This window comes from Lissotriton helveticus, chromosome 6 (genome assembly GCF_964261635.1).
Source record: "Lissotriton helveticus chromosome 6, aLisHel1.1, whole genome shotgun sequence".
Lineage (NCBI taxonomy): Eukaryota > Metazoa > Chordata > Amphibia > Caudata > Salamandridae > Lissotriton > Lissotriton helveticus.
This window is the reverse complement of record NC_136067.1, coordinates 1816957207-1816980547: the sequence shown is the minus strand read 5'-3', so window position 1 is coordinate 1816980547 and position 23341 is coordinate 1816957207.

The window sequence follows — 23341 nt, the reverse complement described above, 5'->3', positions numbered from 1 at the left end:
ACTTTACACTGTCCTCTGGTACTGCCTTACTGATTGACCAAGCTACCACTTTAGAGTATAAGGTCAGACCTGACTTTAACCTCTGTTATACCTCTGGGGATTGTGGACTCTATACACACTGTACCTAACTTTGGTCCAGTATATATAGAGACGCTTTCTCACAACCACCACCTCCAGTTCAGCCAGGAACCAGTCAAATGGGGTACCCTCGGTCAAGGGCACAGAGTAGTGGGGGTAGGGGTCATGGAAGGGAATCGGTGGGCCAGAAATGTGAGACCACTGGGTTCACTGTCACCCAGACCATCACCAACCAAGTCTTGAGATCCCTATATCAGTCTTAAGACATGATGGGCTAGGTCCTTACAGAGCTAACAGGAGATGAAGCAGTTGCAGAGGGAGCACAATGTACAAATAAAGAATCTGAACTCCAATTTGGGCTCCCTGACTGGGGTGCTGCATGACATTTTTAATCATATGTGCAGGGCTTTTCTACCACCATCTTCCCCATTCTGTGGTCCTACAACATCTGGGTGAACTACATCTGCCTCAGCCACATATTGGAAGGACCTGACACAAGAGGAAACACTGGCACCCAACTCAGTCCCTTCAACTGTGGATCCACCAGCCTCCCACAGGTGTACACATTCATCCGGATGAGCAGGAGAGGATAGCAGGACCTCCACCACCATCAGCAAGATATGGAGAACCTAACTTCCTCCAGTGTGTGACCACCATTCACTCTGTGGACTATTTTCTGGACACATTTAGCTTTCTGATGCCAGTTGCATTATAGACGTTAGCGTCCAAACTATTTCGGCTTTTAAACAAAAGTTTCATTCACCATGATTGATTATTTAAATTTGTGTTTCTTTTTTCTTTTCATCCTGTTTTAGTTTATTTGGCTTTGTTGAATAAAAAAAATAACAAAGTCAAAGACTCCTATTGTATTATTTTTCTCAATTTGTTAACTTTTTTTATTCCAATCATATGTTTTAAAAAGTTACATCAAAAAAGATTGTTTATTCATAAATAAATTCCATGCAGGTAATAGATTTCACTTATTTGATAAGATGATAAAGAGTTACAAAAACACAATTAAAAAACTCAGATATGATTTAGTTGGAATAAATATATGTTCCATATTTATTACTAATGAATTAGAACCTCTGCATATTCCCAAAAACTCATGCATACTTTATTTTAGAGTTCCAGGCCTTGCCAACATGAAAGAATGAAAGAAAAAAAAGGAAATCAAATAGGCAAACTCCTATTGATGGATGTCTTCAGCTGGAGTAAGATCTTCGGCCTCACAACAGGGAACCTACATCAATAACATCATTAGTGTAAATAAAGGCAGAACTCCCTTTTGTGGCCACAGGATCATTCCAGTACACCTTTGCAGTGTCTGGTGGAATGTCACAACCAACTTTAAGTAATGTGCTACAAGAAGTTCTTCCTTCAAATGATGAGACACATCAACAGCTACAAAATGTGGATTTAGCCTAGGTAAAGAGAGATTTGTATGCTTTAAATCACCTACCACATGTGGTTAGAGCAATTGAAGTAGCACATATTGCCTTGCTGGCAACACTTAACAGAAAACAAGTCCAGTGCAATCTTAAATATTTCCATTCTATCACTGTGCAAGTTATTTTTGTACCAGACATGTACGCACACAGTTTGTGCATCTCATTCACATGATTTACACATGTTGCCTTTGTACTTCGCAATACCAATATAGAACTGCAAATGCCACAATGTTGAAATGTCCAAATGAAAATGACATGGTGAAGAAACCTAAAAAAAACAAAGAAATTAGTTGATTACATTTCCAATTTTTCACATAAAAATGAATTATTCTGAGGACACATTTTGTAAGAACCATCAAAGATAAACAATATAAGTGAACACAGTAGTCAATGTGTCAAAACTTTGATCAACAAATATCTTTGCCAAGGATTTTCCTTAATGTGCCATTTCTGCAAAATCTCCAGCACAGACTGTCATCCTCATTAGATTAAAAGAAGGTTTAACATTATTTTAAAAAAACTTTAAATCTATACTGCCACTCGTAAAAAAGTTATCAATAACATCTTGCCATAAGTCAATTTCTTCCTCTTCACCAATATCATCTTCATTTGGGTTTTTAACATCCTCATCCGGTGGCTCTTCATGGTCTCCATCCTTTGCGATGTATGGGATGTTCCGTCGCTGGGCTATGTTGTGCAACATGCAGCAGGCCATGATGATTTGGCACACCTTATCAGGTGAGCAGAGGAGGGCTGCACCAATCGTATCCAGACATCGAAATCTGACCTTTAGAATTCCAAAAGCCCGCTCCACTGGCCTCCGTATTCTTCCATGGGCCTCATTGAGGTGGACCTCCCCTGGTATCATTGGATTTCTCAGAGGTGCCAACAACCATGGTCAGTTTGGGTAAGCTGAGGCTCCTATATGACAAAAAAGAGCCAAAAGATGTATTATGATTGTAGATCATGAAACTTGAAATTAGCCAAAAAATATATTGACAGATTTTACTTACCAACTCGGCAGGACCTCTTAGGTCCAAGTTGTGACATTTGCCGGGCTACGTTGCTGTTCTGTAGTACAAAGGAATCATGGGTTGATCCTGGAAAAGGTGCACACTCTCTTGGGATGTACAAATCAGTTAAGCAGACAACTTGCACATTGATTAAATGGAAGCTCTTTCTATTGCAGTAGACTTGTTATCTGGCATGTAGTGACACTAAGGCAATTTGTGTGCCATCAATTGCTCCAACCACATGTGGTAGGTGACCCAAAGACTAAACATCTCCCTTCACATTGGCAACATCCTTATTCTGTGGAAACTGTATGAAGGCGTTGGTGGGTCTCACCATTGAAGAAAGAACTTCTTGTAGCACACCATTGAAAGTTGGTTGTGACATTCCACTGGATACTGCCACAGTGTATTGGAATAATCCTGTGGCCATAAAATTAAGTACTGCCTTGAGTTTGACTGTTAGTTTTATAGCTGTGGGATTTCTGTTGTGAGGCAGAAGACCTGGCTCCAGCTGATGACACAAATCAATAATTGTTGGCCTATTCAATCTGAATTGTTTGATTATATCCCGTTCTTTCATGGTGGCAAGATTTAGAAATAGTCAAAAAAATTGAGGTTGTCGTCTTCTCCTTCTCCCTGGGATCATATACGTCTGCATAAAAAAAAATATATATATATATATATATAATTTGCAAGCAATTTTTCTAGATCTAACACAAATGTCATGTGTATGTAAAAATATAATTGGTTAATTATCATATCTGTACACAACATTTCATAGTGTTGTTTTAGAGAAAATACAATTTTTGACATGTCTATAATTTTATACAGGAAATGTGTAAATAATACCTTTTCAATGCATTATTTAGAAATTGTTCATCTAAAACAACAGTCAATGGCGCTATAAACAAAACCACACTTTTGCATTGAACTACACTAAAGCACTACATAATACTGTTTTTTAAAATAATGCGTAACATTAGCAGTTTGCATCTATAACCAAACTAGCCACCATTTTGAGTGGTGGTGATGCACCTTACATATACAAACACACATTTAAACAATCTAAAATGGTGGGCGCCTGACCTTGCATCAGGGCATTTGCTATCAGACGGCCGAAACGTGTCATGGCGGACTAGCTTGGTGGCAATAAAGAAACTTTGAAGCACAGATTGGGTCTACGCTCATTTTTTTCTACGAAGGAACGTGTAACGAGGAATTTGCAATATATATATACATAGTCGACAGGAAGCAGCCCCTGATGACGGGGGTGGAGTCCCCCAGAAACGCGTCGGGCACATCACTCCATGCATCGTGCAGAAGCGCACTGCGACATTCTAGCCCGGATGGGAGAGCCCTGCAGTGTTGCCTCTCATGTCACAGGCATCTTGTATTAACATATATATATACATATACACATTGAAAGGGCTCCCAAACAGAGTTTCTTATATATATTCCATCAAGGTTAGCTTTACTTTCCCAGCCAATGCGGCGCTCTTGTGTGGTGCATATCTCCTGCGGTTCAAAGCCAGAAACGCTATGTATTTTGCCTAAACGTCTCAGGTTAGTATTCCAAATATTTATGTATTTCCTTCAATGAGCATTATTTTATCAATGTTAAAACAGACGTTTCGGCATTTCAAATGCCATGTTCACGATAATTCGATACATTTGTTGCACTCCTTTAACTGTTTTCAATCACAAAAGAAATTACATAATTTCTGCTATACGCCCACTGCCAGAAGGCATTTTGGGACATGTAGAGTGAAGCTCAATAATACAAAATTTTGTCAACCTCAGTTTTTAGAAAAACATGTTGTGGGTCAAATTCTCGAGACTATTTACAATTTACAATGTGACCGTGAGGAATTATTAAATTGTATGTACACCTCAATATTCAGATTTTATGACATGATGTCCCCAATTTAGCCTATGATTGGGCTATTAAAATGTAGTCAGTTGGGGGGCGTGGCCGACCGAGCAGCGAAATGGCCGCTTGATAGGCGAGCTCCGCCGGCTGTAACCATTATCCTTCATTAATCCTATCTAATTCGCAAGGCAAATAGCTGTATCCTGAGCGAAAGGGTAGTGGATGACCAGAGGCACAAGCGGCTCAAATCTGGAAGCCTACGCGTGTATGGAACGGGAGATATGCGCACCAATTAGATCACCGAGGGGTGGCCGAAGGAAAATCTGATGACTGCGGAGGCCTGCCTGGGCGATGTTTCCTAATTGAGACCGGTGCTGGGAGGGCCGAGCCCGGGTGTTAAACGGAGCCGCATATTGTAACCAGCGACCCCCAGGGAGACGAGGTGAGGCACGGAGGTCGTGTCGGATCCCGACCGCTATCGCATAAAACCATCTGTGATTCATGTAGCGGCATATACACATGTAGTAGAGCGAAGTTTGGAAATGGAAAATTTCGGCAAGCCGCCATTTTGGATTGGGTTGCAGTGCGGAACCTGGGGCTGAGCGCATAGCTGCAGTTGAAATCCTCGACCCTACGCTAGTGTAGCCATTGACCAGTTATTATTCCTTGCCACAAGTGCCAAATTTACATGCACAACGGGAGTTGTGGATTCCTTGACTGTGCTCACACGTGTTCGCCACACAGCCGTTTTCGCGCCACGCAGTGCCCCTGATTGAGTGAAATAAAATGGCGTCCCATAAGTGAATCCGGAGGGGAAGAATTCTCTGCCTTACTCTGGTGAGTGTGCTCTCTTCGGAGCATAGGGGACATGGAGACCTTGCTCTTAAGGGGAGAACTCATCTTTTTATCTGCGTGCACACCCGGCCTAACCTGAAGCCTCACGGACATCGCGGATCGCCGCCGGCGCTGAGGTACCAGACTGTCTTTGTTGGTCTAGGCAGTGACTCGTACCTATCTATTTTCACCTAACCTCCCTCAGGCAACAAAACCTCACAGGTGGGAGCGCCGCAGTGTCTATCGCCAAAGCCGTATCCTACTCTGTTACCCAAATCTGCATAATATTATTCTACCGTAAAGGCGGGAGGTTGCACACTGCTGTCCGAGCCGCCAGGCTAAAACTGCCACTCACTCCTGGCCCTTGGCAGCCAAGAGGCAATATTCAAACTATATCCGGGGGCACGGGACGACACAGAGGCAGCGCCCCACGGATTTGGCAACGATGGGTAAGGGGGACCCTCGCCAGCCGAAGATCGCATTCGACCAGAAACGCCATGCTAAACAAACGGATCCAGACCCGGAAGATGCAGACGCGGCACCGCAAAGTGACAATCAAGATAACGATGTCAAGGCACTGATGTTGGAGGTACGCTTGGGTCTGAGAAGCATAGACACGAAACTAGATGCCATGTCAACCCAACTAGAGTCAGTAAGATCACAGGTAATAACGCATGAAACCAGGCTGGTTTGTCTAGAAAATTGTCACACAGAGTGTTGCGAGTTCCGGCAAGAAGCGAAAGTGCACATAACCAGCATGGAGCAAAAACTTGATATGCTGTGCGCTAAAGCAGATGATTTGGAAGCGCGATCTCGAAGATGCAACGTTCGCCTTACAGAAATTACAGAAGCTACGGCCATTGGGAAAATGGAAGCCTTCGTTACTGACCTGCTACATGAGCTGTTTGACCCGAGCCTGTCACCAGTATTCACTGTTGAACGTGCTCACAGGGCGCTGGGTAAAATGCCGCCGGTGGGTGCAACACCCGGCCTAACCTGAAGCCTCACGGACATCGCGGATCGCCGCCGGCGCTGAAGTACCAGACTGTCTTTGTTGGTCTAGGCAGTGACTCATACCTATCTATTTTCACCTAACCTCCGTCAGGCAACAAAACCTCACACGTGGGAGCGCCGCAGTGTCTATCGCCAAAGCCGTATCCTACTCTGTTACCCGAATCTGCATAATATTATTCGACCGTAAAGGCAGGAGGTTGCACACTGCTGTCCGAGCCGCCAGGCTAAAACTGCCACTCACTCCTGGCCCTTGGCAGCCAAGAGGCAATATTCAAACTATATCCGGGGGCACGGGACGACGCAGAGGCAGCGCCCCACGGATTTGGCAACGATGGGTAAGGGGGACCCTCGCCAGCCGAAGATCGCATTCGACCAGAAACGCCATGCTAAACAAATGGATCCAGACCCGGAAGCTGCGGACGCGGCACCGCAAAGTGACAATCAAGATAACGATGTCAAGGCACTGATGTTGGAGGTACGCTTGGGTCTGAGAAGCATAGACACGAAACTAGATGCCATGTCTGTAGTAACACTGACCACACTAGAAGTAGGTTCCAAGTGAATTTATTCATAAGAAGAACAGCTTTACATCCACAGATTGTAGGACATGTCTTCATGCTCTTAGTAAGTCAGCTAACAGTAACATTCAAGGGGAAACACTCTAAGCATCTCTGACCATTCTAGATATGACATGGATAGGTTCTAGATGATAGGGATTCATTGTCATAGAGTGACATGGGTAAGTTCTAGATGACATATGGAATACCACACACCTTCCCCCCTTAAAAAAAAACAAAAAAAGTTAAATAAATAAAAAAAAACAGAAACTATACAGAAACTTTTAACAGAAACTATATTTTGTAAACAGTATTTAAGTTCTAATATAATCTTTGAATTTTGAAGGAACACTTTTCACACGTTCACTACGTCTTAATGAACTATTTTCACTCTCTACATTTGATTGGTTGTCTATGGTAACATTTGGGACAGGTCGAACTTCAGAATTGATCACAACATCAGAATTGTTTACAATGACTTTTTCTAAATTGTCATAAATCTCATGCATACCTGAAAAACCATTTGGGTCTGAGACAAGTTTCTCAGGGATAATGGTTTTTTGAGTAATTTTTTGAGGAGTAACAATAAGAGGTTTGCACAAAGAAATTCTCCTCAAATTCCATATTTTCCCTCCTTCTACTCTAACCGCTTTGCTAAAAATTTCAATGACTTTGATAGGATCAGACCATCTGGAAACATTCTTGTGGAATAAACCACCCATTTTTACACGGACTTGGTCACCAACTTTTATACTGCTAGAATTATACTTCTTTTTAGTAGTATGTTGGATCATTCTTTCCTGGTATTTCCCAATTTTTTCTCTCAATTCATTAAAATCTACCTCGTAGGGAGAATTACCTTTTAGCCACCAGGGTAAAAGGCGAGAACCTGGTTTCCTCCCTCTTAACAACTCAAAAGGAGATAAACCGGTGACTGAATTGGGAGACAACCGATAAGTTAGCAAGGTTGCTTGAAGTGCTTTTCTCCATTTTAAACCACTTTTTACAGCTAGTTGACACGATTCTTTGATTACTCTGTTGAACCTTTCAACTTGGCCGTTAGCTTGTGGAAAATAGTTAGAAGTTCTTTTGTGAATAATTCCACAATTTCTAAGAAAACACTCAAACTCATTGCTTATGAACTGTGGTCCATTGTCTGTGATGATTTCTTCCGGTAAACCTTCCCTAGCAAATATTTCGTCAAGGAATTCAATTACATGTTCTGAGGAAATTTTCTCAACTATTTTTAATTCAGGCCATTTAGAGAAGTAGTCAATTAGAACTAATCCATACATTTCCTTACCAGATTGATAGCTGAAAGGTCCGATAATGTCAATTGCTAACCTCCTCCAAGGTCCAATGGCGTATTCAATGGGTGTAACATCAACAGACATACTCTTCACAGTTTTGTCACTCATAGCGCAAGGGGAGCAATTCCTAACCCAATTATCTATCATGGCATCAATACTCGGCCACCAGTAGTGTTCTCTGACCCTTCTTTTGGTGGTGGACATCCCCATGTGTCCTTCATGTGCCAATTTGCAAATTCTCTCTCTCAAACTTGAAGGAGGTACTATTTTATCTGACCTGACAATGATGTTTCCACATAACATTAAATCATCTTTGACTTTATAAAATGATCCTAACTCACCAGAAAGTTTCCTTTCTTCGGGCCAACCTTTTACCAAAAACTGCTTGACTTGATTCATTACAACATCATTCTCCATTGCTTCTGACCAATCTTTTTCTGATAGGGTTAAAGGACTTTCTTGATCTGAAATTATATTAACATCTGCAAATGAGTACGCAACATCACAATCCATGCTGTCACCTACTTCTACTCTGGCCGGAAAGCGTGACATACAATCTGCATGAACATTTAAACGTCCTGGAATATATTCGACTTCGCAACGGTACTCTTGTAATTTGGCAGCTAGTCTTGCCAAACGAGCTGTAAGAACTCTTCCACCACCAGCAGCTAGCATGGTGATTAAGGGCTTGTGATCTGTTCTCAAAGAGAATTTTGTCCCCCATAAAAACTGTCTAAAGTGCTGAGATGCCCAGGTACAAGCAAGTAATTCCCTTTCTATAGTTGAATAGTTCTTCTCGGCTTCTCGTAGGGCTCGGGAAGCATATGAGATAACAAACTCACCAGTTTTATCTTTTTGCATTAAAATGGCTCCTAGGCCAACATTGCTTGCATCTACATAAACGATACATTCTTTACCCACTGAGTAAGGTTTGAGGAATGGAGCTTCAACAATTTTACGTTTCAAAATTTCAAAGGAATTTTCTTGTTCTTTGTCCCAAACAAACTTTGCATTTTTTTTTAAAAGGATTCTTAAGGGATGTACAATGTCAGAATAATTTTTAACAAATTTACCGTAGAATTCAGTTAGCCCTAAAAAAGAAAGTAATTGTTCCTTTGTTTTGGGGGGTTTTGCATTGACAATATTTTGGACATGATTTACTTTGGGTTTGATGCCACAACTGGATATTTCGTGTCCTAGGTACTCAACCTTGTCTTGCTTGAATTTACATTTGTTATATTTCAAAGTAAGACCTTTAGATCGAACTCTTTCTAAAACACAAGTTAAATTCTCATCATGTTCATGATGATCTTTTCCAAAAATCAGAATGTCGTCTTGGAAAGCTATGGCTCCTTTGCAGTCCGTTAATAATTCTTTCATAAGTCGCTGGAAGACGGAGGCTGCACTGGCCAACCCGAAAGGCATGCGTAAGTATTGAAACATGCCCTCCGGGGTAACAAAGGCGGTTAATTTTCTTGAGTCCTCATCTAATTCTACCTGGTGGTAGGCGCTAGCTAAATCGATTGAAGAAAACACAGTGGCACCTGACAATGCGGAAATTAACTCGTGTATGTTTGGCAGGGGGTGTTTGTCGACCCATATCTCCTTATTAAGACTGCGCAAATCTGTACATAAACGAAGTTCGCCTGAGCTCTTAAGTGAAATTACCACAGGCGAAACCCAAGGGGATGATTCGATTGGTTCTATAATACTCTTTTTGATTAAATCATCTAGAATTTCTTTTAATTTGGGTCTATAGGCTAAAGGGACATTTCTTACCCTATGTCTGATGGGAACTGCATTGTCATTTAAGATAATTTTATGTTTGAAATTAATATATTTTCCCAGTTTGTCATTAAAGATTTCAGGAAAATTCTTGAGTATGTTCTCAGTGAAATCAATGTTACTAGGTATATTAGTGGTTAAGTTGACTAGGGAGTCAGTAATGTGTTTTTCAAACCGGGGCTCTTCAACATAAACTGGTGGAGTGGAATTTGGATCTAACTTGATCCCTAACGTACGTTGATGGGGCCAACCTAGGATAGAAACACCCTTGGTAGCAACATAAATCTTTGCTCTGAAATCCCAGTTCTTGAAAAACAAATTGGCCCAAAAGAAACCCTCTAATGCAATTTTTCGTCCTGTGTACCCACCAGGATATATGTCTGGACTTAAAAGTTCCCTCTTTTTCCACATTTGTTCGAAAATATCCTTACCGATTATAGTGTACCATGCACAAGAATCAACAAAAATTTCGACAGGTTTGTTATCTATATGAATTGTACAGGAAGGAAAGTTATTTTGAATACACTCATCAATAGAGAGTATGCAGTTCAGGCTATTAAGAACTTCTTCCTCTTCTGGAGAGATATAATTAATTCTCTGACCGGATCTGCACACATTGCTGAAATGTCCTTTCCTTTTACATTTGATACAAATCTTATCCCAGGCGGGACAACCTTTATAGTTGCCAACATGGTTGGGACTGCCGCATCTGTAGCAGAATATTGTATTTTTCTTGGTGTAGCTCCTGTTTTCGTTAGAGTTCCTTAAATATTCTTTCTTGAAAGTAAGTTTAGCATTAAAAGTATTTGGAGTAGACTGAGCAGATTGAGTTTTAACAATGGCTACTTCAACCTCAGGGACATTTGTTTTCGTACTTTTTCCTCTAATTTCGGATACGAATGCTTCAGAGTGTTCTATGCCCTTAGCTATATTTATTACTGCAGAAAGAGTGGTTTCCGTACCCATCCAAAGTCTTTCTTGTATCTTTTTGCTTTTTGTTCTCATCATAATTTGGTCTCTGAGAACTTGTTCGTATGATATAGTTTCAAAAGCACAACTGCAGGCAAGAGAACGTAGTGCTGCAACGTAATCCTCAATATTTTCATCTGTTTTTTGTTCACGTGAGTAGAATTTGAACCTTTCCATCACTGTATTTATCCTCCTACCAAAACGAATTTTCATTTGTTTGGAGGCTTTGCTAAATACGTCTATGTCACCTGCGTCTTCTAGAGGCGGTAGGTTATCAAATTCTTTTATTCCTGCGCCACCAAGACAGTGTCTTAAAAGAGCAAGTTTTCTTTTTGCTGTACAATCTTCTTTTTCCAAAACATCCACGTATGCATTAAACATGGGAAACCACAGATCCCATTCAATAGGAGGATCACCTGCAATTTGAAGGAAATGGGGTGGTGCTGCGATGTTAGACATCCTGTAATTAAATTTTTAATGTTAGTATGTTGTTTATAAATATGAATGTGTAAATTGCTGTAATTGAAAATTTTTCTAAAAAAAAATTTATTTGAAGCAAGGTGTGCAAATCACCGTTGAAATTTGCAGTAAATAAGGTGTGCAAATCACCGTTGAAGTTTGCAGCAAAGCGTCTTATTAGGAAATGTTAATTAATAGATTTGTAGTTTGTTTCGGTAAAGTTCCGAAAATGCGCGAAGATTTGGCTTCAAACTTAACCAAGATGGCCGCCGAGAGCGTCTTTGGTACGCGATGATGTGCGTGATGACGCTGATACCCAGAATGCAGTGCGAGGTGGTTGAGCGCTAACGAACTCCGGGAGGCTCGAGGTGAGTTTACTTTAAAAGTAAACAAGGCGATTGAATGCAAGGCGATTGAAAGTGCAAAAGTCAATGTTAATAAACTTTTAAATGCAGGCAAATAAACCGCTCGATCAGTGCGGTCGAAAATTGGCAAAGTTGAATTTAGCGGTGAAATTGAGTAAATGGAAATGCAAAGTGACTTATGTTTTTGAGAATTAATGTTGCTGAGAATTCTTACGTAAGTTTAGAAGGTCGCGTTGTATGATGAAATTCTTCGCAGTTGAAGAAAATTAAGGTTTTCTTTTCTTTTTGGTTTCTTTAAGTTGAATAATTGTTGATTGAAGTAAGTGAACGCTGTCTTCTTAAATCCACTGCTCCCAATCGTCGCCAGTAATTGTGTAGTAACACTGACCACACTAGAAGTAGGTTCCAAGTGAATTTATTCATAAGAAGAACAGCTTTACATCCACAGATTGTAGGACATGTCTTCATGCTCTTAGCAAGTCAGCTAACAGTAACATTCAAGGGGAAACACTCTAAGCATCTCTGACCATTCTAGATATGACATGGATAGGTTCTAGATGATAGGGATTCATTGTCATAGAGTGACATGGGTAAGTTCTAGATGACATATGGAATACCACAATGTCAACCCAACTAGAGTCAGTAAGATCACAGGTAATAACGCATGAAACCAGGCTGGTTTGTCTAGAAAATTGTCACACAGAGTGTTGCGAGTTCCGGCAAGAAGCGAAAGTGCACATAACCAGCATGGAGCAAAAACTTGATATGCTGTGCGCTAAAGCAGATGATTTGGAAGCGCGATCTCGAAGATGCAATGTTCGCCTTACAGAAATTACAGAAGCTACGGCCATTGGGAAAATGGAAGCCTTCGTTACTGACCTGCTACGTGAGCTGTTTGACCCGAGCCTGTCACCAGTATTCACTGTTGAACGTGCTCACAGGGCGCTGGGTAAAATGCCGCCGGTGGGTGCAACACCGAGACCTATCCTTGCGAAGCTACTCAATTACCAAGACAGGGACTTAATACTAAGGCTTGCGAGGGAAAAAGGGAAGATAACACACAAAGGGAACACTATATCATTCTACCCAGACTTTACACCATTGGTGCAGGCAGCACGGAAATAATTCTTACCTGCCAAACGCCTATTGCTCCAGGCGGGATTTCCATACTCCCTCTTGTACCCAGCAAAATTGAGAGTCTACCATGATGGCACTACACAGTATTTTACTGACGCCAAATCCGCACTCAAGTTCCCGAAACATATTTGTGGCTCCAAGTCAAAGAAAAAGACCGTGCCTGGAGGAAATACGGAAGATCGCATAAGTGACAATGACTGATACCTGAAGGTTCCTTTATGTTGTGTTTCTTGTATTCTGTTCCCTACTTGATAATGCTGATGTGTGTTTGCTATAGGACTCTTGAGGTGCCATCCTGTGCTCGGCATCAAGCCGGCACTGCAATGACTAATGTACACTTAACATTGGCTAGATTTGTACCACACTGTACCCTTGCCTTTGCTCTTGCTAATTTGATTAACTTGCGTTTTTATGTGCCAAGCGACTTAGATCATGACAACACAGCCACCCTGTGAAAGCAGGGGTGTGCGCTCGAGATACCACGCCTCCGAGGGGTATCTCCCAATGTTAACATGTTCTAGCTGTTTTTACGCTATGCGTATTTCGGGAGGGGATTTGACACAACCTAGTTGGGGGGTTGCTGCGGGTGGGGGGTGGTCTGGGAAACTTGGGTGTTTGGCGAACTGTCAGTACTACAGGAACGAGGTCTGTTTTTCTATTGCACGTAAACATATTGTGGGAAGCTTTGGTTACAACTGCCAACCACTACACGAAGGTCGATGGGTGTGACAAAGGTATTAACATGGAACATTCGGGGCTTGAATGATAGCAGGAAGGCCAGACTAATGCACGGCTACTTGCAGAGGCATAACATTGACGTATGTTTTTTACAGGAAACGCATATAAACTCCACACCATCACCTAAACTCAAGCATTCTAGGTGGGATTCCATATATTCAGCTATATACTCGAACTATGCCCGAGGGTTAGCGATTCTTATACGGAAGGGCCTAGACTGGAGAGAACATAGGGTTACTAGTGATGCAGATATGTTGTGTTGCATGGGACCCTCATGGGAAAACCACTTGTGCTGGCGGCTATATATGGCCCCAATGTAGATGATCCAGAATTTTTCAGGGGAGTCTGGGCACAGATAATGATGATGGACTGCTCAACGATTATTTGGGGGGGAGACTTCAATGTGGTGCTAAACGATTCTTTAGATCGTAGGGGCGCGTCTAGACCACTACACCCACACGCAGGCCAGGCTTTAAAAGATATAATTAAGGAGGGCTCGCTGTTAGATATATGGAGAACAAGGCACCCAAATGTCAGAGAAGGCACATGCATATCCAGCCACCATGCAGCCTGGTCTAGGTTAGACTTTTGGCTAGTGTCCCCAGTTGTGGCTGCTTGGACAGTTAATGTGGTTGCCCTGGCCCGCTCACTGTCCGATCATGCCCCCTGCCTTCTGGAACTGGAGATTCCAGACGCCCCCACTCGAGCCTTCACCTGGCGCCTACCGCCGAATGCACTGCTAGATGCAGCATTTACTGAAGACATCAGGAGAGATATAACAGACTATTTTGAAAAAAATACAGGATCTGTGTCTACAGACTCGGTACTATGGGATGCATTTAAAGTAGTTATTAGAGGGCAGTGTATATCACGCCAAGCAGGAGTTCTTAAGGCGCTTAGGGGTACCATGGACAGGATGGAGAGGGAGCTCAAAGACCTGGAGAAGTTATTTTATGAAAACCCCACGCCCGAACGGGCAACACAAATTAAAGCAAAATTGTTAGACTTTAATGAGGAAGCACAACGCAAACTAAAATTCCTGGGTAAACAGGCAGAGGCTCGGAGATACGGAGAAGGGGATAGGCCCAGTCGGACTCAAGCTAGAATCATTAATGCTACAGCACCGACTATGCATATCCACACTATAGTTAACCCTGCAGGTGACGTGGTTATAGGGCAAGATGAGATCCTGAAGACATTTGCAACATTCTACTCTAACCTATATAAGTCCACAAATGTAACAACACAAGACTCCCTTCAAGCATATTTAGATTCCATTGCCCTGGTGTGGTTCAATGACATGCATCGCATGTACATGGACCTTCCAGTCACGGTCCAAGATATTGCTAAGGTTATTAAAGGTCTGCCATCAAATAAGGCTCCAGGACCTGGTGGGCTAACCGCGGCATTCTATAAAACATACGTAGAAGAACTTGAACCGAAGCTACACGCTGTATTTGCCGGGGCTTTAGAAGTGGGGGGTGCTACTGGAATCCATGAGGGAGGCGTTAATTGTCACGCTTTTTGAAACCACACAAGGATAGCCAATCACTGGACTCTTATAGGCCTTTATCTCTCATTAATGTTGCCGTAAAAATATATGCTAAAATTATAGCCGATCGCCTACAACCACTACTCCCAATGGTGGCCCTTGTGGACCAATCAGGGTTCATACCAGGACGTGCAACTTCGCATAACCTGAGAACTATATTTTCAGTGCTACATTACCTCCACCCAGATGTCCAGGCTGCAGTGGTGTTTTTGGATGCCACAAAGGCATTTGATTCACTTGAATGGCCTTATCTATTTAAAATATTGGAACGTATGGGATTTAGCCCATTATTCATAGGACAGATACGCTTACTTTACACCGCGCCCAAAGCTAGAGTGAGAGTAAATGGCCTATTATCTGAACCCTTTGAGATATCCCAGGGTACTAGGCAGGGCTGCCCTTTGTCCCCGCTGTTATTCGCGATTGCAATGGAACCGCTGGCGGCAAGAGTTAGGCAACATCACACAGCAAGGGGTATAGGTTTTAGCACCCGTAGTTTATTAATTTCGTTATATGCCGATGATGTCACTCTGTATGTTCTAAAACCAGCCGAAAATTTTAACCCATTGCTCTGCGAATTTGTAAAGTTCGGAGGACTGTCGGGTATTTCAATTAACTGGGCCAAGTCAGTAATATTTCCCTTAACTGACAACACTCCCGAAGTGAACTCTGAGTTTCCTCTGCGCTGGGAGGCAAACGAAGTTAAGTATCTGGGTGTCTGGATAAGTCGCAACCTTCAAGATGTCTGGGCTTTAAATTTTGGGAGGGCGGTAAATTGACTCAAAAGCAAGGTGGCCATATGGGCGAAACTGCCTTTATCCATTGCTGGCAGGATTGCAATTGCAAAAATGATAGTACTACCAAAGTTCCTGTACCTGTTTGTAAATATCCCGATCCCACTAACGAAGCACTTCTTCACTTGTGTGCGCTCTCATCTGTTGTCACTGGTCTGGGCTGGAGGTCAGGCCTGACTATCTTGGGCACTAGTGACACTACCGCTGAGACAGGGAGGGCTGGGGGCTCCGGGCATGCCCCTATATGCGTTATGCGCACAGGCCCAATTCGTGCATTTTTCGGCCTACCCCACACCTTATCAGCCACATGTGGCGGTGGAACTTGACTAGGTGGCTCCGCTGCCTCTCGGGGTTGCCCTATATCAAAGGGCTCCGAGGCCAACGCAAGATATTGACTCAGCTAATATGCTACGCTGGACATGGCGCGAATTACAAAAAAGAGCTAATCCTCCCCTTTTATATGCGCCAGCGATTCCTCTAAAACAAAACCCTATGCTCCCTTGTTTGGAGGAAAGTAGAGGTGACATATCACTGGCTGGGGCACAACTACGTACATTTGCTGATTTATATCCAGATGGTAGGTTCCGAGACCCACAGTTCGAGGACGATGAACTAGGCCCATCTTTCAATGACATGTTCACATACCATAAATTAAAATCATCCTGTAGAGCATTCTGGGACAAGTTTCCAGATGAACCTCTGCAACTACATGCACTCCAAAACGTTCTAGCACGGGCCTCACCGAAAAAATTAGTGTCTCGCTTATACAACACTATGCAGGAACAAGCTCCTATCATAGTGCCCAACTCTATGCAATTATGGAACGTAGAGCTAGACACACCTCTAACTGACGAGCAGTGGTCTTTCTGCTGTAGACAATTATTGGAACTCTCCCCCAATTATAAACTTCGACTGATACACTTCAAATTTCTGCATAGATTCTATCGCACCCCTGTCGCTCTCCACCGCATGGGCATAAGGGAACATGATAGGTGCTGGAAGTGAGGGGCGGAGGGTGCCTCCTTTTTGCATGTAGCCTGGAGCTGCCCATCCCTTACTGGCTATTGGACTGACATATTCACTGCACTCAATCAAATTCTTAGAAGAACAGATGACCCCTCCCCATTACTGGGAATCCTAGGGTGGGTAGCCGGCACGGAACCTAAAGGTCGCAAATTACATGCCCTATTATTATTATATGCTAAACGTCAGGTGGCTATGAAATGGGGGCGCAGAACCCTGCCTAAATTTACAGACTGGTTATCGGATGCAACTTATGGTCATACACAACTTGGCACATACTGGGAACTAATGCCGATTACCTCCCGACCGTGTGATATCTGGGAGCCGTTCCCGCAGTGGATGCGTGATAGAGAGTCCCCGGCTTCTGAGTCAGATGAGCCTGGGAAGTAGATCAAAGATAATGTGTGGAAGTGCACTCTCCTGACTTTGATAGACAACATGAACCGTCTCAGGCACTGTTTGGGACCCTGATTATTGGGGATGAGATCGGATGGGGGTTGAGCCCGGTCAGGACGTACCTCGCTGATATATGATGTGTGCCTTTGCGTGTATCTATGCTTGTATATATGTAATATGTCCGCCCTATGCCGAACTGACCTCATGTATCTTGATGTATTTAAAGTTGAACTTTACTACTACTTGTCTATACAGGACAGAACAGATATGTTTCTCAATTGTGCTGACCGTTGCCTAGTTTAATGTTAGTTTACAAAATATCATATCCTTTCGAAATGTAATGCAGTTGATAGTACTGTGATTATGTCCTTATCAATATGTACTGACTACTAGGAAGACTGCTGTATATTTCCCCTGCAAATTTCAATAAACAAATAAAAAAAAAATGTAGTCAGTTCTTTATTTAAGTTTCTGAAGCGACAATATCCAATGCGTGTCAAGTTCTTATATTTTCTTTTTTCCTTTCCTTTCATGTGCGCAATTGAATCATGTTGTGTGCACATTCTCCTTTTGTTACTGCCGTTTCACAAGTTTCATGAATGTCTTTCCTTATTCCATTGGAATTCAAAAGCTCATTTCTTTTAGCTGATTTCTCGTCGTGCGCTGTATGACTGAATTGCCATATTTAGATTTCTGCTTCTGCTTCAGTTCAGTTTTTCCTTTTTTATTAATCCAGAGTATTAGAACAGTCATATTTATTATTTGCTAATTTCTTGTTAGTTTATGTGGTTTTCCATGAATCGATTTGTCGACAAAAACGTTATTGTTCAAAGGAGTATGTACAATTCCTCAGATAGGTTCAGGCCAAAGGAGGTCATGCCCCTAGCATTGATGATGTATCTAGATTCTTTTTGTCGCAGGATTTTCTCCCTGTCGCCCCTCTTACATTCAGAGAATTTGAGGCTCATCCAATCACTTTTGTGTGTAACCTCAATATGTTTCGCGATGGCATTACTTCTGTCCTTGTTTTTTGTCGCACTGACATGTTCGAGAATCCGTTTCTTTAGTTCACATGTGGTGCTCCCAAAATATCTGAGTGCACACGGGCACTCAATTATGTAGATGACATATTTACTTTTGCATGTGATTAGTTCACGGATTTTCCACATTTTTTTGTTCGCCATCTGGAATTCTGTAGTTGGCTTACCAATTTGACAGACTTTACAATTAAAGCACTTCGCAAAGCCTTTCTTCTGAAGCCAGCTCTGTTTTTGGTGCTTTGCTCTGAAGTGGCTTTGCATAAGTTGGTCTTTTATATTACGAGCTCTGCTGTAAGTCACTGTTGGATAGGTTCCCACAATCTTGGACAATGTGTTGTCCAGTTTCAAGATCTTCCAGTTTTTTCACAGGATTGACATTATGGCTTTTGACTCTTGCGTGAAATCCATGATCAATCTGATCTTTCCCTCAGTTTTTTGTTCTTCATTTGTGTGGGAGGCATCCTTCAATTTTAAGCATTCTCCTCTAGTTTTTTCATTGGCTCTAGTCCAGCCTTTCTTTATGATATTGGAATTATAATTCCTGTTCCGAAATCTCTTTTTAGCTATATTTCTGTGTTTCTCCCATTCTTTTTGCTCTCTGCAGATTCTCCGAATCCGAAGGAATTCTCCATAAGGAATACTTGTTTTAAGAGATGTTTTGTGGAAGCTTGAGGCCTGTAATGTTGAATTTGTGGCTGTGCTCTTTCAATGGAGAGTGGTTTGTAACCTGTTACCACTTATGTAAATCTCAGTGTCCAGAAATGTTATCCTCTGATTGCTCATTTCAAATGTACATGTCACATTTTTCAAGCTTTCATTTAGGATGTTGAAATATTCTAGGAACTCTGCTCTCGATCCATTCCATATGATTAACAAATCATCAATGAATCTGGTCCAGCTTATTATTTTCTCCACAAGTTTTCAATGTTTGCTGTTCCAGGCCACCTCTTGTTCCCACCATCCCATTAGTAGGCACGCGTAGTTCGGACTGAAGGAAAAACCCATTGCAGTGCTACTCTTTTGTCAGAAGATTTCCTCTCAGAACAGAAAGATGTTCTCTGTTAAACACATTTTTATCATGTAACCAAGCATTTCATTGTGTTCTTTTAGATGAATGCTGCACTCACGCAAAAAGTAAACGCTTGCTTTCAGACCTGCTTCATTTTCAATTGTCGTATAAAGTGAATTGACATCCATAGTTATCATTTGGTATGACTCTTTCCACTCTATTTGTTGTAATATTCTCAAAATGTGGCTCGTATCCTTTATATAAGAGCTTAATTGTTCCGCAAATGGCTTAAAAAAATAATCTATGTAGTTTGCCACTGGTTCCAGTAATGAGCCTCTGGCTTATAGAATTGGACGCCCTGGTGGATTGTCAACACTTTTGTGGATTTTCGGGAGAAAATAAATAGTGGCCATCACTGAGTGGTCTACTGTCAGATACTTTATTTCCTCCTCATCAAGTAAGTTGCATCTCTTTCATTGTAATAGTATGAAGTCTAACTCATTTTTGATGCGTGACGTTGGATTGGTCTGCAAATGTTCATAATACTGGTTGTTATTCAACTGTCTGTGGGCGTCAGTGACATATGCTTCTTTTCCCCAAATGACGATATTGCCGCCTTTGTCTGCATTTTTAATTTCTATTTCTTTATCCTCCGCTAGGGTCTTTAAGACTTCTCTCTCACTCTTTGTTAAATTATCCTTATAATTTGATCTTCCCAAATTATATAGATCCTGCATGATTGCTTCCTGAAAGAGATCCACCTTGTTTCCTGGTAGCAATTCCAGGTAGAATTTGGATTTGGGGTGTTTGTCGCTTAGGCCCGCTCCAAGTTGTGGGCATGCAGTGCTGAGTGATATTTCTTCATTCGCCATGGCATTCAGATTAAGTAATGTTAAATAATCATCTGCTTCCTTTGCTTTTAATGTTGATTCCGTCATCCTGATTGTCATTTCCTCTTTCCCTTTATGTTTATTTTCAGCAAAGAATTTCCCTATATAGATATAAATCTATTCGGATTTGAGCCACATCCATTTTTTGTGTTGGACAATAATTTATTCCTTTTTTCAATAATGTTGGTACTGCTTCAGTCATTGTCCTTGAGGATAGATTGACTACTTGTAGTGCCAATCCATAAAAAAGGTGACAACGCTGAACCCAATAACTAGCGCCTAGTAGCTCTCATAGACAATAAAGCAAAATACTTTGCGGGGACCATACTAGAGGAGCTGACAAACAGGGCGGAGGCGAACTCTATAATACCTCTAAACCAGACAGGCTTTCGCAAAATGGCCAGCACATCTACAAACATCCTCACAATTTCTCTAATAATCGATGCAGCCAAAGCCTCAAAACTACCTCTGTATTTATGCTATAATGACTTCAGTGCTGCTTTCGATAACGTAGAAAGGAGCAGACTGTGGGGAAAATTGGCACAATGGGGCATACCACAGCCTACTCTGAACATTCTGAAACTTCTACATACAGATACCTGGGTGCAGGTGAGGTTAGACGGCGGCACACATATTTCTATGAAAGTTCCCACGACAAAGGGACTAAAACAGGGTAGTGTGCTCGCACCAACCCTGTTTAACCTATATATGGCGGACCTTCCAAAGGTGCTTGACGCCTGCAACTCACACTCACCGAGGATTGGAGGGAAATCATTGTCCAACCTCATGTATGCAGATGACGTACCTCTGCTTAGCCAAACTTACGACGGTCTCCAGCATCTACTGACGGAAATGCAGAACTATGCCACAGAAAACAATTTAATAATAAACCTGAGCAAGACAAGGACAATGACAATAAACAACAAAAAGAACCTCCATAAAAGTTGGCTCCTTGGAGGCCCAAACCTGACCCGGTTCAGGAATACAAGTACCTTGGAGTTATATTCGACAAGGAAGGGTCTTTTTGGAGCCAGAAAGATGAAGTTAGAAGGAAAGGCCTGCTGATCACCTTAACGTTGAAAAATCTCGCAAACAAACTGACGAGGCCTAGTACAACCAAGATGGATCGCACACCGCTAGCCTCTCCTCCGGGTCGCCCCTTAGCACTCTGGTACATGTAGTGCATGTAGATGAACGAGTAAAAAGTAGTTCACCACAGTTGGTGCGAGTGGTTACTCATTATCCCCAAGATCTCTGGACCCGAGACATGGCCCGGGTTTCGGGACAGTTTCCCTCGTCAGCAGAGCAGTGTTTGGGGTGGATGAGAAGGCCGCCAAGTAACCGTCACAGGCCCTGATGCCTCTCCGGCGCGCAGGTGCGTCTCCAAGAGCTCGTCAGCTCAAGGCTCACGGGAGCCGTTTAAGTACAACCAAGATGGGTCGCACACCGCTAGCCTCTCCTCCGGGTCGCCCCTTAGCACTCTGGTGCATGTAGTGCATGTAGATGGACGAGTAAAAAGTAGTTCACCACAGTTGGTGCGAGTGGTTACTCGTTATCCCCAAGATCTCTGGACCCGAGACATGGCCCGGGTTTCGGGACAGTTTCCCTCGTCAGCAGAGTAGTGTTTAGGGTGGATGAGAAGGCCGCCAAGTAACCGTCACAGGCCCTGATGCCTCTCCGGCGCGCAGGTGCGTCTCCAAGAGCTCGTCAGCTCACTGACGAGGCCTACCCTGACTCCGCTTCTGAAGGTAGCTTAGGCTAAACTACTTCCATCAATTGCTTACGGTAGAGAGGCTATGCGGGGAAGAGATGCAAGGGAGCTGGACAATACTCAGGTCAAAGCCTATAGAATTATGTTCATCCTTCCGTCCTATACATCACCTGCTCAAATAAGGCTGGAGTTCGGACTCCTACGACAAGATCTAGCCAGGTATCAGACTTATATCATCTGCTTGTACAGGATAAGAAGTGCCTCCACAAACACACTAAACAATCTGCTGTGGCAGGATATACAGCAATGGGAGCGCTCTCAAGCCAGAAGCTACCTTCAGTTAGCCTTAGAATACACCAAACTTACAGAACTCTGGGATGCGCAAATTGGCTACCCCAACTTCAAAAAACTGGCCTGGAAAACATTAAAATAAATTTCTTTGGTGGAGGACAAAGCAAGCTTTTCAATAGATCGCATGCCTGGATGACCCTCAATTCCTACAAATCACTGGCCCCACAACCATTTTTCAACCAGGGTTACTCGAAGTCCATAAAAACAAACTTTTTGAGACATAGGTTGGGAATCTTTCCATGCGCTCAACATTTTCCACCATGGCTAAGGTCACAATCACTAGAGCCGTGCAGGTTGTGCAAAACCAAACAAGGCGATATAGTCCATCTAATCTGCTTATGCAAGGAAATGCACCAAGCACGGCAACAGTTTCCCAAAGATCCAATTAAACAGAATGGTGTCATCAGTGATGTCATGAGTGATGTCACTGACCATGTCATGAGTGATGTAATATGTGACGTCATCAGCAGTGCATTGCAGGCGCGCAAGTTATAGTGAGTCCAACTAACTATAACGTGGGAATTTCAATGGTTTTATGTCAGTAAAATTTCCAGCTAACTATAACTGGTGTCAAACCTATGGTTTTTTCAGTGAATTTAATAGGTTTTTTAAATGCTAATTCTTAACTATAACTGGTGTGAAACCTATGGTTTTTCCAGTTTTTTCAGTGAATTTCATAGGTTTTTTAAATGCTAATTCCTAACTATATAAGGCCTGAAACCTATGATTTTTTCAGTGAATTTCAAAGTTTTTTTTAATGCTAATTACTAACTATATAAGACCTGAAAGCCCACCAGGAATCTCCAGTATGCGCCAGGGGACTGCATTGCAGAGAGGTGTACTGAAGCCACGCCCCTTTTTACACCTCTCTGCAACGCAGCCCCCGTGCATGTTTGAAGAGGGGGAACTAATTCCCCTTGCATACTGGGGGCCCCTGGGGGCCAACTATCCCACCTGGAACCTCCAGTATGCGCCAGGGGGCTGCATTGCAGAGG